We start from the raw sequence: 13,061 nt of genomic DNA, 5'->3' as shown, positions 1-13,061 counted from the left end.
CATTAAGCCAACAACCAAGATATTTATATCTTGACACTTGATCAATATTGTTCCCATTGAGTGTCAGTTTCATTGATGAGGCTGGATGTTTGCTGATGATCATGTATTTTGTCTTGTTGATGTTTATATTTATTCCCATTCTTTGGCTTTCTATGTATACTCTGTCAATTAGCACGGTGTCATCTGCATATTGTAGGTTGTTAACGATCTTTCCATTTATTATGATTCCCTCTGGACATTCTTCCAATGCTTTTTTAAAGATTACCTCTGCGTATATGTTGAACAGGAGTGGTGAGAGTACACATCCTTGTCTCACTCCTCTTTTGATGTTAATATCACTGGTGGTAATGTTGTCTAATTGAACGGTAGCTGATTGATTCCAATCAGATTTGTTATTAGTCTTATGTCTTGTTCGTTTAGCCTTGTTTGTTGAAGGACTTCTATTAAGTTAGTGTGTCTGACTTTGTCGAATGCTTTTTCAAAATCTATGAAACACATAAAGACAGATTTATACCGTATATTAAAGCTGGTAAAATATTAGAGTAAATTGTTAAAATATTTAAGAACAACTGAAATTGCACAAACAAAGAAATAGCTCAGACAGGATTAGACATGTAGACCGGAGGCTAGCAAAAATCGCGAAGGTCAACGGGTTATGGATTTTCCCCACCAGAACGAACTCAGTGACATCAGGATGGTGGAGAAAACCCCTCCAAGAAAATCCAGGTGGTTTGATCTGAGGCTGTTCCAAGGTCAGGAGAGTAGGATAAAAGGGAGAAATCAAGGGGACCAAAGGCTCTGTTCCTGGTTCTCACTTCCAGTCTCGCTTCAAAGAGGTTCCTGTGTCCAGCAATTCCAAGGACGGGTGAAGTCACGTCCCGCCAGCAGAAGTCCGACGATAGGAGATTCGTAAAAGCAGTGACTGTCTATTCCAGAAGTCCCACCGCAAAGTTTCTTGATGATCTCCGGGTATGCTGTATCATCATTGCCATGAACTAGTGCCCAAGTGTGGTTTTCAACTGAAGGAAGAGGAACGTGTTCGTTGATCTCTAGGATCTGGCTGACAAGGTTGCAAGTAAGAATTTTGTAGAACTTTCTTAGATTGTGAAAATTAAGGCTAAGAATGCTGATCCCTTAGTTAGTAAGTGTAAAGAACATATGTGAAGTCGGAAACCCACAATTCTAATTAATTGTGAACTAATTGATTGTTTACAGAGTTCAGAGAAATTTGCTAATGTTATGTGATGAAAAGGAAATCGATTGTAAAGGTTAGTTATGCTTAATTCGTTTTCTAGCCCGAGTTAAATCAAGTTAGAATGTGTGAAAGTCTATCCACGTATCTAATTGTTATGAATATGTATATATTGTCCTTATTATTTGTCATTAAGCTTAAGCAAGAAATGCTAATCTAATTGAGTGGAGAACCTGACACATGCCTTTCTTTGTCGCCAATGTTATTTAGCTGAGTTAATCAGAGACAGACATTTTGATATATGTAGATTTAATCTTTGTAAGCTTGCCTGATTCTGCCTTACCTTATTAATGCACTGTCTCATAAAATATAGAACCTGTGTGTCCTGAAGATAGAATAGCCACAACTGACTGATATTAAGTTTAAACACTGCTTGGATTAGAATTAAATTTTAAAGGTATTTCCATGTTGAGCTGGACATTTCTCTTGCATGTATGGGAAAGACATACAATTCCTCTACGCGATCTTTAATGGCGTAGTTGAAAAAACAAATAAATTTTTAAAGATCAGTGCAAGAGAAGGTCAGCAAGATAGGCAAGGGAACTGGTTCCAGGCCAAAGCACTTCCTGAATCTTGACTACGTACATGTGAAAAATAGCATCCTTACGACCTCAAGAAGGGAGTGGAATTAAATTATAGCCAGAGGATTAAGAGTGATTGAACTAGCTCAAGCAACGACTACAAACTCGGTAATTCCGACTGATAAGAAAAGGAATATAAAGGCGCAGTTCGAAGGTTTGATAATAAGTAATTATATAAATAATAATATCAAGACATATACTTAATACAATTAAGAGATAAGGATATTAATATTACAGTACTGTAGAGTACTTTGTACTTGTAAAGTAAAAACACAATTATCCATCCATCTTCATCATATGTAATGTGCAAAAAGAAAAGTTAGCAACATAGTTGCAAAAGACAGAAACCAGCAGGACTTTGTCCTAAACCTGATTAGCTGAGAGGATAGTGGTATCTGCTATTTAACTAATAAGGCTGTGGTTTGAATCCTCACTGCAGACTTGGATGCATATGAATATTAATGCAAATAGGTGAGAGATGATTTTCACTTAATGTAAAATCACTATCCTACACTTATTAGAGGTATGAAGTGGCTTGAAAAAATTCCCTGTTTAGTCTTTAATGTGGAGTTTCTCGATTACCTAACCTTAGCCCACCACAGTACTCATTTATAAGTTTACTTCTTGTGAGTTGAAACAACAAAAATAATTTTAAAAACTCAGATATTAAGAAGCAACTGAGTTTCTCTACTTTTCCAGAACATCTGTTTAAAGGTGGAGGACATAAGATCCTTTGTGTTAAGGCTTAGGTGCTGTGAGGACATCATGTTGGAGGTTTAATGGAATATTTTCAGCACTGGGAAAACATTAAAATCAGTTTTAATCTTTTCACAGTGAAAATATTCCACTAAACCTCCAACAGATAATAAGATCCTGTTTAGATTGACAATGGTAGAATTCTGGCAGATTGCCATGAATAGTCAATTCATGCTGAAGGGGAGAAAGAAATAAAAGACGTATGAATTGGTCATCAACCTGCAAAATCACATGATTTATACGTAAAATTTTCCAACTGTTATGCAAGCGAAATATTTACCACCTTAAAAACTACAACCTTCATAAAAGAAAAGTTCATTTTCCGACATGTAATAATAAACTCATTCCACAAGACAGATTGATTACCCTATTATCGGAATGGATTCTCCTTCTGACATGCACACAAGTGTCGAAGGGTCTCGCATCTCTGGGCGTATAGTATGTGATGCTTGCTTAATAAACAGCACTAGGACACAAAAGAAAGGAGTTGATTTTGAGCACAGCAAGAGAACTAGTGCCAGGAGGCTTCCTTGTTTCATGACTGAACAAGATTCTAATATTTTTCTTATTAAAAATCAAAGGGAATATTAAGTGCACGATTGAAGCAAAATATAATTTCTTATCAAGTATAATGTTCTTCTTAACCTATTTAACAAAAAAAAGCAAAATAATAAAATATATATATATATGTGTGTGTGTGGTGATACATGAATAAGTTTTTTTTGTTTAGTTAATGAGATCTCACCTTTATCAATATTGCAACTTTATCTAGCAAAGATGACAATCTAGTGTTGGATCTTGAATGAAAGGATTTCCTTGGAAAATTAATTTTTGTTTCAAGATCCAACAAATTTAGTTAAAACAATAACGAAAATGCTTGTAAATAAGTGAAGATACCAATTTTGTAATATTAATTAAAGGTGAAAGATGTCATTTTTTTGTAAAAAATTATAATGTAAGAAGTTTATCTATAAGATATATGTTAGAAGCATAATAACAAAGTATCAAAGTCCATTAACGACAACTTCGGATAAATTGTATAGCCGACAGCAAATTGCTTACATGTGAATGGCACGCACACGGTGTTTTCCGGGAAGACATGGCATGCGTACGAAGTATTCCAGGAAGATAGAAATGAAAATAGGAGCAGGGCGCAAAAAAAGAAAGTGTCGGGCAGAAAGTTTAGGTGAAAGAGGGCGCTAGAGATACGAGGTATAAAACGGGTTCCCCCCCCTTATATCTTGTTTTCACCCATGTTTCACCCTAGGAAATAAGTAAAATTTTATACATGAATTATCTTCATGGTCTGCTTTTTTTTGTTAAGACTACAAATTCTGTCTTCTAATTTATCTGGACTCACACGAAGCATTCTCAGACTCTGAAACAGGTTTATCACCACTACTGCTCTTTTTCAGGTTCAACTCTGGTCCACAAACAACATCTAATGCCATGTCTCCAATAACTAATATTTTAAATTGTTGAAAGTTTTTCCCCACTTGGTTAGACTATATTTGAAATATTAGTTCAAGTAGCAGGCAGGTAAGAAAGACTAAAGTCATTTGAGATCTTAAACTCAGTACTGCCAAACTGGTATTTTCCATGTTCAAATGCATTTCCTCCTCTCTAAAATGAAATACCAAAAATGAGCATGTCATATATCTTCCATTACTTAAGCAATAAAAGATAGTAACCTGAACAGTAACTGACATACATTGTGACAAGGTTCGTTTTTAGAGGCATTCTGCATATAACACATGTAAGTTATTACTGCATTTGTCAGATAATATGACAAAGTATCAGTCAAAATAAAAACCCATAACTAGGCCTCAGATAAGTAAGTGCTGATTCAGCTTGTAGAGCAAATTTTTGCTCTCTCTGACCAATGGGCTGCACATTTGAATCCTACTGTGGCACAGATATTTGTGAAAGTCTTTAGATGGTAGAATTTTCATTACTCAATGTGGCCCACTGCCCTGCAAGCATACTACTTGAAGCCTGAAAATATTCCATGTTAGGTCTCTAGAGTAGGATTCCCAGACAAAAGAAAATAATAATAAATAACATAATACAACTTTGAATGAAGTTCAACTAACACTTTTACCCAAACTGAGGCTGTTAATCTAATGCAACAATTCTGCTTTGCATGCTTTTGTAATGCTACATGATGAATATGATATCAATATTTGTTTTTAAAATAGTTGGTTTAGCTTTTTTTTAAGAAAGTGCAACACTGCCAGCTAATAATAAAGAGTGAAAACACAGAATACATGAAGACAGAACTATACTCCCAGCTAATTCAAACAGCAGTTTAAGCACACATGTTCAACCATGGCTGGTTGCAAACAACTACTTAATGAATTGGTGGAATGCAATTAAAGTTGAAATTTCTCAGAAGTTATTTAAAAAAAATCTCAATACCTTAAGAAAGAAATGCCCCCCAAATTTTTATTTTAAGTCAAACTGACAGCTTGAGAAAATCTCAAATTACAAACAAAAAATTAAAATACATTTTTGGAATATCTGAAACTATTTTCTGAATACATCTTATGTAACAATTTCAATCCCAAACTAAACAGATATTTCAAAGAATGTTATGTGTATAAAATTTCTATGAAAAATGGAACAATTCAGCCACTCTCAATGCACATAAATAAGTTCAAAACAAAAAAGCTTTCATTATATTTTTTCCAAGTTTATAATTTCCCATTATGCTCAGTGTACATACATTGATAACTTACAAGAAACATGAAGTACAAACATTACTCAAACCTAGTTACAGTAATCACTAACCTAATATATCACAGTAGGTTATGCTTTCAGAGATCACTTGCAAATGCCACCAGATTAGAATAACACAGGTCACATGTCCATTACTCTTCTACCAATGGAAACAAGTTAAATTCAAATACTGGGAATGCATCTTCCTCATTTATATACCTCATTTCTTATGAGAAAACTTATTTGATTATGATATGACCTCAAAACATAATCCTGTCTAGAGACTTTAGGAGAGCTTTCAACTTTATGATATGTGATAACAGTTAAAAAAACAAAATTAACTCACCCAGAATCAATACACTGTGAGGATCAACATCTGCTCCCTTTGTGGTATGAACACAATAATGTGCGACATGTAGAAATTCTTTTGAATAACCAAATTCTTCTGAAACCATTATCCTTCATCTTCAAGATGTAGCATCTAAAATATTTAAGAATATATAGTTTACCACAATAATATTATTAGATTACTACTGATGTTTAGCTTCTATTTTAACTAATAAATTTAACTATGTGAAATGCATTTTAACATTAAAGTGAACTTATATGTGATATTTATGTCTAGGATAATAATTTTTTCTCTCATCATGACCAGAGCACTTTCATGACAAAAAAATAAAATTAATTAATTAACTGGTGAATATCGGGATGAAGTACTGATATTCATTCCTTTATATCTTAACACAATGCTCCTTATGTATAATGTTATTAATCAAAACATTTTCCAAGTGCACGGACTAAAATTGCTAAGTAATCAATTGTGAATTGGTGGTTTGCACTATTGCTGAAAACCCCACAAGTAATCCTATAGTCAACTGCAATGGTACAATTTAAATTATTATTATTATTATTATTATGCGACACCTCCAGGGAGTCCAAAGACTCATCGAGGGAGAGCGTGCCAACAGCATCGAACGATTGATCATTCCAACTACTAACCGCACTCAAACTTGCTTAACTTTTTTCATGAGCCATTAGTAGCAGAGGGGTAGAGCCTTTTGAAGTTTATTTTCAACTTGTGGTTGTCAAAGTACAAGTAAGAAAATGCATGCTGTTTTATGATCGTGAGCAAAACTGGATCATGACCTTTGCTGGCATGAGATTTATACCATATGAGATGCACAAGCTTGGTGAGACAGGCCAACAAATGCAAAAGTATTCCAAAATAAAAAAGAGAATACACCAATTCACCAAATGAAAAAACTTAGTTGTTTCTTCTTTAAGTTTATTTTCAACTTGTAGTTTTCAAAAGGGAAAATTTTTAAATAGAGCAAACTGTAGAAACTGAAAGAAAACTGAAATACTTCAGTAGATACTGAAAACACACCAATGCAATGTGTCACAATGAAACTAAATTATTGTTGGGGCGTAGGCAAAATAAGAGATTTATACTTTTACTGTGTTCGAAAAAAACTGCGTGGTGGTGATCCAATTTTAGTTAGGAACAACATTACAGAATAGTGAATTACAAATGACAAAAATGTTCCACGGAAAATATCTAATCATAATGACAGATTGTACTGTATAATGTATGTTTTTAATGAACTGTTGGGAAATATTATTATTTAGTATCAAAAGTCGATTATCAATATATATACAAGTAAGAAAACGCATGCTGTTTTATGATGGTGAGCGAAACTGGATCATGACTTGATCAAAGTGAACTGATTTCATTATGCGTTATTTTAAACTCTTAATTTTAATAATTTAAAGTTGTAACCTTATAATTATTGTGTTACGTGAAACGCGAGAAAACCTCTCAAGCATCGTAATTGTTTTAATGAAGATGGATAAATGAATTATTTACAAACTGTATAACTTGTGTAATCAAGAAAAATCGTTCCTGAATATACGTATATAAAGATAAATAATTAAACTCGACTCATGTCAGAATTAACAGCGATATTAACAAGGCAAATCTTTATAAGAACATCTGCAAAGATCATTCTGTAAGTCGCACACACACACACATATATATATATATATATAATTTTGTTTCTTGTCAATGCCACATGCTCTTAGATACGATCACAATTTCCGAACTCAGGAGTCTAGTATAATCCGAATGATAAATTTGTCATTAAACTGAACAATACTACTTACAAACAAATAATTTCTGTTAGCTATATTAAATAGTGGTTCCCACTTTACAGTATGAACCGCAAGCTAAACGCCTGTTCGTTTTTTTTTCTCTTTTTCCCCCTCGATAATTTCCTACCATAACAAGGCATCTTTGGTTAGCACTTAGTATTTATAGCGTTGGAAGTTCGTATGTGGACCACTTACTCTTCCAATGTGTCCATTCACCGAAGCTTACAAAACAGCAACTGTCATCTTTAATTCCATTTAACTAGTACACTAACCACTACAGAATAACAATGCTGTGACAAGGAAAAGGGTCAACCCATTACAACAAAAGGGATCGGGTAGTCTCAAACATCGGCTACAGCACATCACTTCGCCATTAACTTCCTACAATGCAAGCTACGCAAGCCTAGTCCATTTCGATTACAAGGTTGGCAGCGCACATTTTACTGATGTTTCAGATTACGCTTTACTTTTGGGTCAATGGAGTAATAATTTCGAAAAACCTGTTTGTATCAGCTATGCTGTCAGTTCAGGCACTTGTCATTAGATGGAATATAAATCAAGATTGCTGCATATAAAAAATTTATAGGTCTGTTAAACTAAGAAGACAAATATTAAGTAACAAAAAAATAATAATAATAAAAAAAAAATGTCGTCCTCAGTGAATATTTTAACTTGAAACCAATAACTAAATCTGATATATACCATGCACGAATTCTGTTTCGTGAATGTTTGTTTAATAAAAAAAAAAAAAAAATACGCACATAAATAATAATAATTATTACCACTTCCCCCACCCCACCCCCTATTTTTTTGGCAAGTTGCCAAAAGTAAATAAAATGAAATATAACGCATGCGCAAATGCAATCATGTTAATAGTTGAACATCGATACATTCTATTGGGCAAAAATGTTTGAAAATTCTGTACGCGCATTTGATTTATATACAATATAATATTCACAATTATCACAAACTGAAAAACCTTTTAGATGTGACTTACAGCAAGAAATTAGATATCCTGAATTAACACACACTGAATAAAAATTTTGAAAGCGCCGTACTGACAAATTAAAAAAAAATCCGAATAAAATTTATAGTTATATTTTATATGCAAATTAATGTTTGAGAGAATCACTGAGAAAGTAATGATGCTGGTTAGTATCAGCGCCTATGACAGAGGAGAGGTATGCGCCTGACACAAATAAATGGGTCATACACGTAGGTGGTTCTGATATAGAATTAGGTGATGGGTGTATATATATTCTGCAAAGGGCCAAAGAGAACAGTCATTATTTGGCTGCTGAGCGATATGAAATACATCCTTATAGAATATAAATGATAATAAATAACACAAGGAAGGTAAATAAATAAATAAACGAACTTTCTGAAACATAGCTGCATCTGCTTACAATTCTACAGTGAATTTACTAATGACTTAACTTAGTTTATGATAATATGAATCAGAATGATATGTATAAATCGAAACTTATAATTTAATTTCTTTACAATACAATTTTACTACTACTTCTTTTTTTTTTTTTTTTGTAAGAATGGCAGCTAAGTATCTTATGATGATTAAAGCCTCATTTCCATAAGACATCAGCACAAATGAAGTAAGAATGAAGTTAGCCAAATTACACCAACAAAGCTTATAATTCTATAAGGAGGGAGGAAATGTGAAAGGTCAAAATATTTTAAAATTATAAAATAACAATAACTTTCGTATTTAAAAACCTTGTTTATATATGTATGCTAAACTTAAGCATACACATAAAAACACAGTACAAAAATAAATCTTTTACAAAAGTAAAAACTTATGACTAAAAAAAAGTATGAATAAAATTATCTCATTTCAGCATGAGCATTAAAATGCTTGGGCCGAATGGAATAAGCAACAGGAACTTTTGACTATATACACAAACATTAATTGTATCTTCTAAATAGTAAGCAAAAATGTAGGGTAGGGTCTATGTTCATCTCCCTTTCTACCAATAATGCTTTTTTATCTCCTAGTAGTGAACTAAACTTCCTTTAAACTTATCATTGAATAACTAGCAACCTCTACAGCTTATTTCTCTAATAATCAGCCAAATAATTTCAAAAAAATTCAATATCAAAGCAATTGAATATGATTAAGAAAATACTGTGAACAGTGCTACTTTTAGTAAGCAAATACTATATTATAGGATTTGACTTTGACTTGATTATTCACCCAATTAAGATAAAAGGAATTAGTTCACATACCAGCCTTGTTTGCTTGTGGACAGCATATCTGCTCTTTAACCAACAGACTGTAGTTCACATTCGACCATGGGCATGAAGGTTTGTAAATATCTTTAGGTAGCAGGTGAATTTCACTGTCTGGTGTGAGACCACCACTTTCTCAATGAAAACCAAAAAATGGCCTGAAAAAAGTTCCATGTTTAGTCTCTATAGCAAAGTTTCCAGACTAACTAACTCTCCCAAATACATATACTAATGTATTATAGGTTTCACAATCTTTCATGAGTAGAACATATGTTAAAAAATAAATAAAATAATATTTTAAAAAATTAATACCAAAAAATCCCCTGATAGCATGTCTCCTTGTTCTGAAGGTTTCTGCTCTAGAGATCACTCCACTAAAGAAGGACAAGAAATCATTAGCATCGAACTGCCACTGTATTATTCTCACTTCAATCCCTTCTTTTTTTTTTTTTTTTTTTTTAACTAACTGCTAACTTAAGCATGTGACCCACAGAAAGGTCATGGCAAGTCTTACAACATATTAGTACCATGTGTGGACAAGAGGGTAAGAAGAAGAAATGTGTAGAAAGTTTTTTTCCCCCTCACTTGGTTACAAATTAAATTAAACTTGCAAAGAAATTATATTCCTATTTAATCCTTTACCTGGGTGTAAGCAAACAAAGTTTGTGCATGAAGTATCTTCACAACTAGGCTACTTGTATATAGAGACTGATGAATTTACATCAACTGCCTTAGTATCCCATAATGCAAAGCCCACATCCTTTCATACACTCATAATGTAATGCATTCAGTAAGGGAAGGGTCGCTACCCAGACTGGTTTCGACCTTTTTTAAAATAATTATAATATGAGAGGAAAACCTCATAAAATACTTTATTAAGCATAGAATTTTTTGCCTAAGTATCATAGGCATCATCAGTATAAGAACACAAAATGGCAAGTGAACTTTAACAGACAATTCTGAAAAGCACCACCTAAATACAGTAGCTAATGTAAGAAAAGGTCAGTAAATTTCCTAACTTATTGAAAAAAAAATGAAATAAAATAAATTACTTAAAAAAAATAAATAAAACTATATATATTGAGGCAAAATAAAATTAGGAAAGATTAGCTGATTTAAAAAGTACTATGTGAGTAAGAGGGTGAGGAGTGGTTTTTTTGCATGGAGGGTGGTTGAACCATGGAATGCATTGCCTGATAGAGTGGTGAAAGCAAGAACGGTCAATTAGTTCAAGGAGTAGTATGATAGACTTTGTGTTTCCTGGGAAGGACTTCCCACAATGAGTCTTTTGACTCCATGAGGCCTGAATAATGGTGATGATGATGATAATAATAATAATGATGATGATTTTGTTTAGATACTTTTACACATAGTTTAGTTCTCTCACATTTTTCTCTGTATTCTTTTTAAGGCCTCTGCCGACTTATATGATAGGAACTTTTGGTATGCTTTCTTCTTTTCCAGGACTGCTTCTTTAACTTTTTGTGTCCACCATGGTGCTCTTATTTTTCTATCCTTGCACTTGCAGACAACTTCACCACATACCTCCCTAACTGAATCTATCAATGTCTTCTTCAGAGTTTGCCAATGACACTCCAAGGTTTAGTTCTTGTTTTCAATTTGTTTCATTTTTTTCTTCAATAATGTTTGTATAGCTGAGTCCACAGTTTACGTACCATTATTATTAGCTTTGCCCTTTTCTCCAAATTTTCCCAAAATGTTCCTATATGTTTGGTGGGATTCATTTCCTACTCTGTTATTCAAATCTTCAACAAGAACCACTTGTTCCATTTCCTCTATGTCAGCTGCCTGGTTTAATGAATCAAAAAATTTCTCCATTTCTTCCTTGGAAGAGCCTTCTGTGGGCCCATAAGCACAAATTAGTTTCATTGTTCATGTCCCCATTTTTAAGTTTGCTCACATAACTCTACTTGAAACTAGCTTCTAATCAAGAAGTTCACTTTCATGTTTGGTGCTAAATGCTATCACTATTCCTTTTCTGTTGCCAGAAAATAACATCCTATACTTGTTATTTAGTTTTTTTAACCTGTTTTTTTCTTCTTTGTCTCAGCAATGCCAATTATGTTCACATGGTACTTTTTCAATTCTGATGCAAGTTTGATTTCCTTTCCATTAATACTCCTTATATGGATGGTTCCTGTCTTCAGTTCTGCTGATGTTGGGGTTATTCTGCTTCTTCCTCTAGATGTTGAGTTGAAACTTGTTCTACTAGCTGACTTTTCACTATTAGCCCTGGTTCCCTGATGAAAACAACAGGAACCTTGTTTAACTGGCATGAGATCTCATCATGTCGTACTGTCATATCATATGCATTTGTGGTTTAAGCTAATAGAAAGTACAATTTGGTCATTCTAAGTCCCAAACTGTCAGCCCATCCTTGTTTGTTCAGTACCTAGTAGATATCTACTAACAGGGCACACCACATGAAGGTGAGGATTGGAGATTAGGTCAAAAGCCCGAGTCAGTTCTCTGCATTCCTCAAAGGCAACATGGAGGTCTCCTGCCAGTTAATTGGCTTTGACCCTTAAGCGAACCAAAATTTAACCATTATAATTCAATTGTTTGCAAAAGTGTATTTTTGTATTTCATTTTTTCATTTTTTATCAAATAACAGATGCCATCAAATAATAAATGGCTATATCACTCAAAGCCCTGATATGGTGACCTAATCTATTATCTAATATAATCTTCTATATCTTTTGTTTCCTTTAGCTTCTGTTTATTTTTTCTAGTATTACTGCTAGAGTGAAGAGAAATTTTAGTTGTTTTATTAGTTCTAATTTCTTTGCTGTTTTTCTTCTTTCACTCCATGAATCTATTTTTAAAATGTCTATGTTCTTTTTCTTTCCTAGTAGTAATTCATTAATTCTGTACTTCGAATTTCCTATTTTAAGCTTTTGAGTTAGAGATATGTATTTGGTAAGGTGCCATCAAGATAAGAAAGAGATAGACAGAGATGGAAGTGCAGGCGAGGAGAAATTGCATTTGAGGGCCTTTGCAATGGATCAGAAGGCACAACTTCCATTTGGACAGGAAGCAAATTTCTGCTATTCACTTTTACGAAGTATATTTCGATTTGCTGACAGCTGTTTTGCATTTATTCCATGCTTCAGAGTAGGCTGAGTGAAGCTGGGGATCTTGTTACAAGTCATTTGATTTATACTCAATTTTTTTCAAGCTTTGGTACGCCTTTTATTAAACCATGGCAGAAAGTGGGTAAGAATTCTGGATGGAATGAAGGCCATCCCTACCAGTGAAGATAAATTTTTGTGACTTGTTCTGAGGTGTTTGGATCAGAAAGAATGGCAACAGTAATCTGACCATGGAAAGGAAAAGTA

General features: G+C 33.4%; 1 protein-coding gene across 4 annotated transcripts in view; it reads right to left on the bottom strand.

Annotated features, from left to right (window-relative positions):
• The window catches only part of LOC150100618 (uncharacterized), a 127,047-nt gene that overhangs the window by 61,697 nt on the left and 52,289 nt on the right, over window positions 1–13,061 (bottom strand). Inside the window, exons 2-3 of one of the 4 annotated variants that reach the window (XM_090401174.1) lie at window positions 9,700–9,860; window positions 5,654–5,788 (exon numbers count right to left, since the gene is read on the bottom strand). The gene's annotated coding sequence lies outside the window, so the exon portion shown is untranslated. Of the gene's footprint in view, window positions 1–5,653; window positions 5,789–7,470; window positions 7,610–7,653; window positions 7,844–9,699; window positions 9,861–13,061 lie in introns of those variants that run through there. The other 3 variants (XM_090401173.1, XM_090401176.1, XM_090401175.1) reach the window with 3 other exon arrangements.

Source organism: Typopeltis vanoorti, chromosome 12 (genome assembly GCF_054136105.1).
Source record: "Typopeltis vanoorti isolate ZY-2024b chromosome 12, IOZ_Tvanoo_1.0, whole genome shotgun sequence".
Lineage (NCBI taxonomy): Eukaryota > Metazoa > Arthropoda > Arachnida > Uropygi > Thelyphonidae > Typopeltis > Typopeltis vanoorti.
This window is presented reverse-complemented; position numbering and strand designations above follow the sequence as displayed.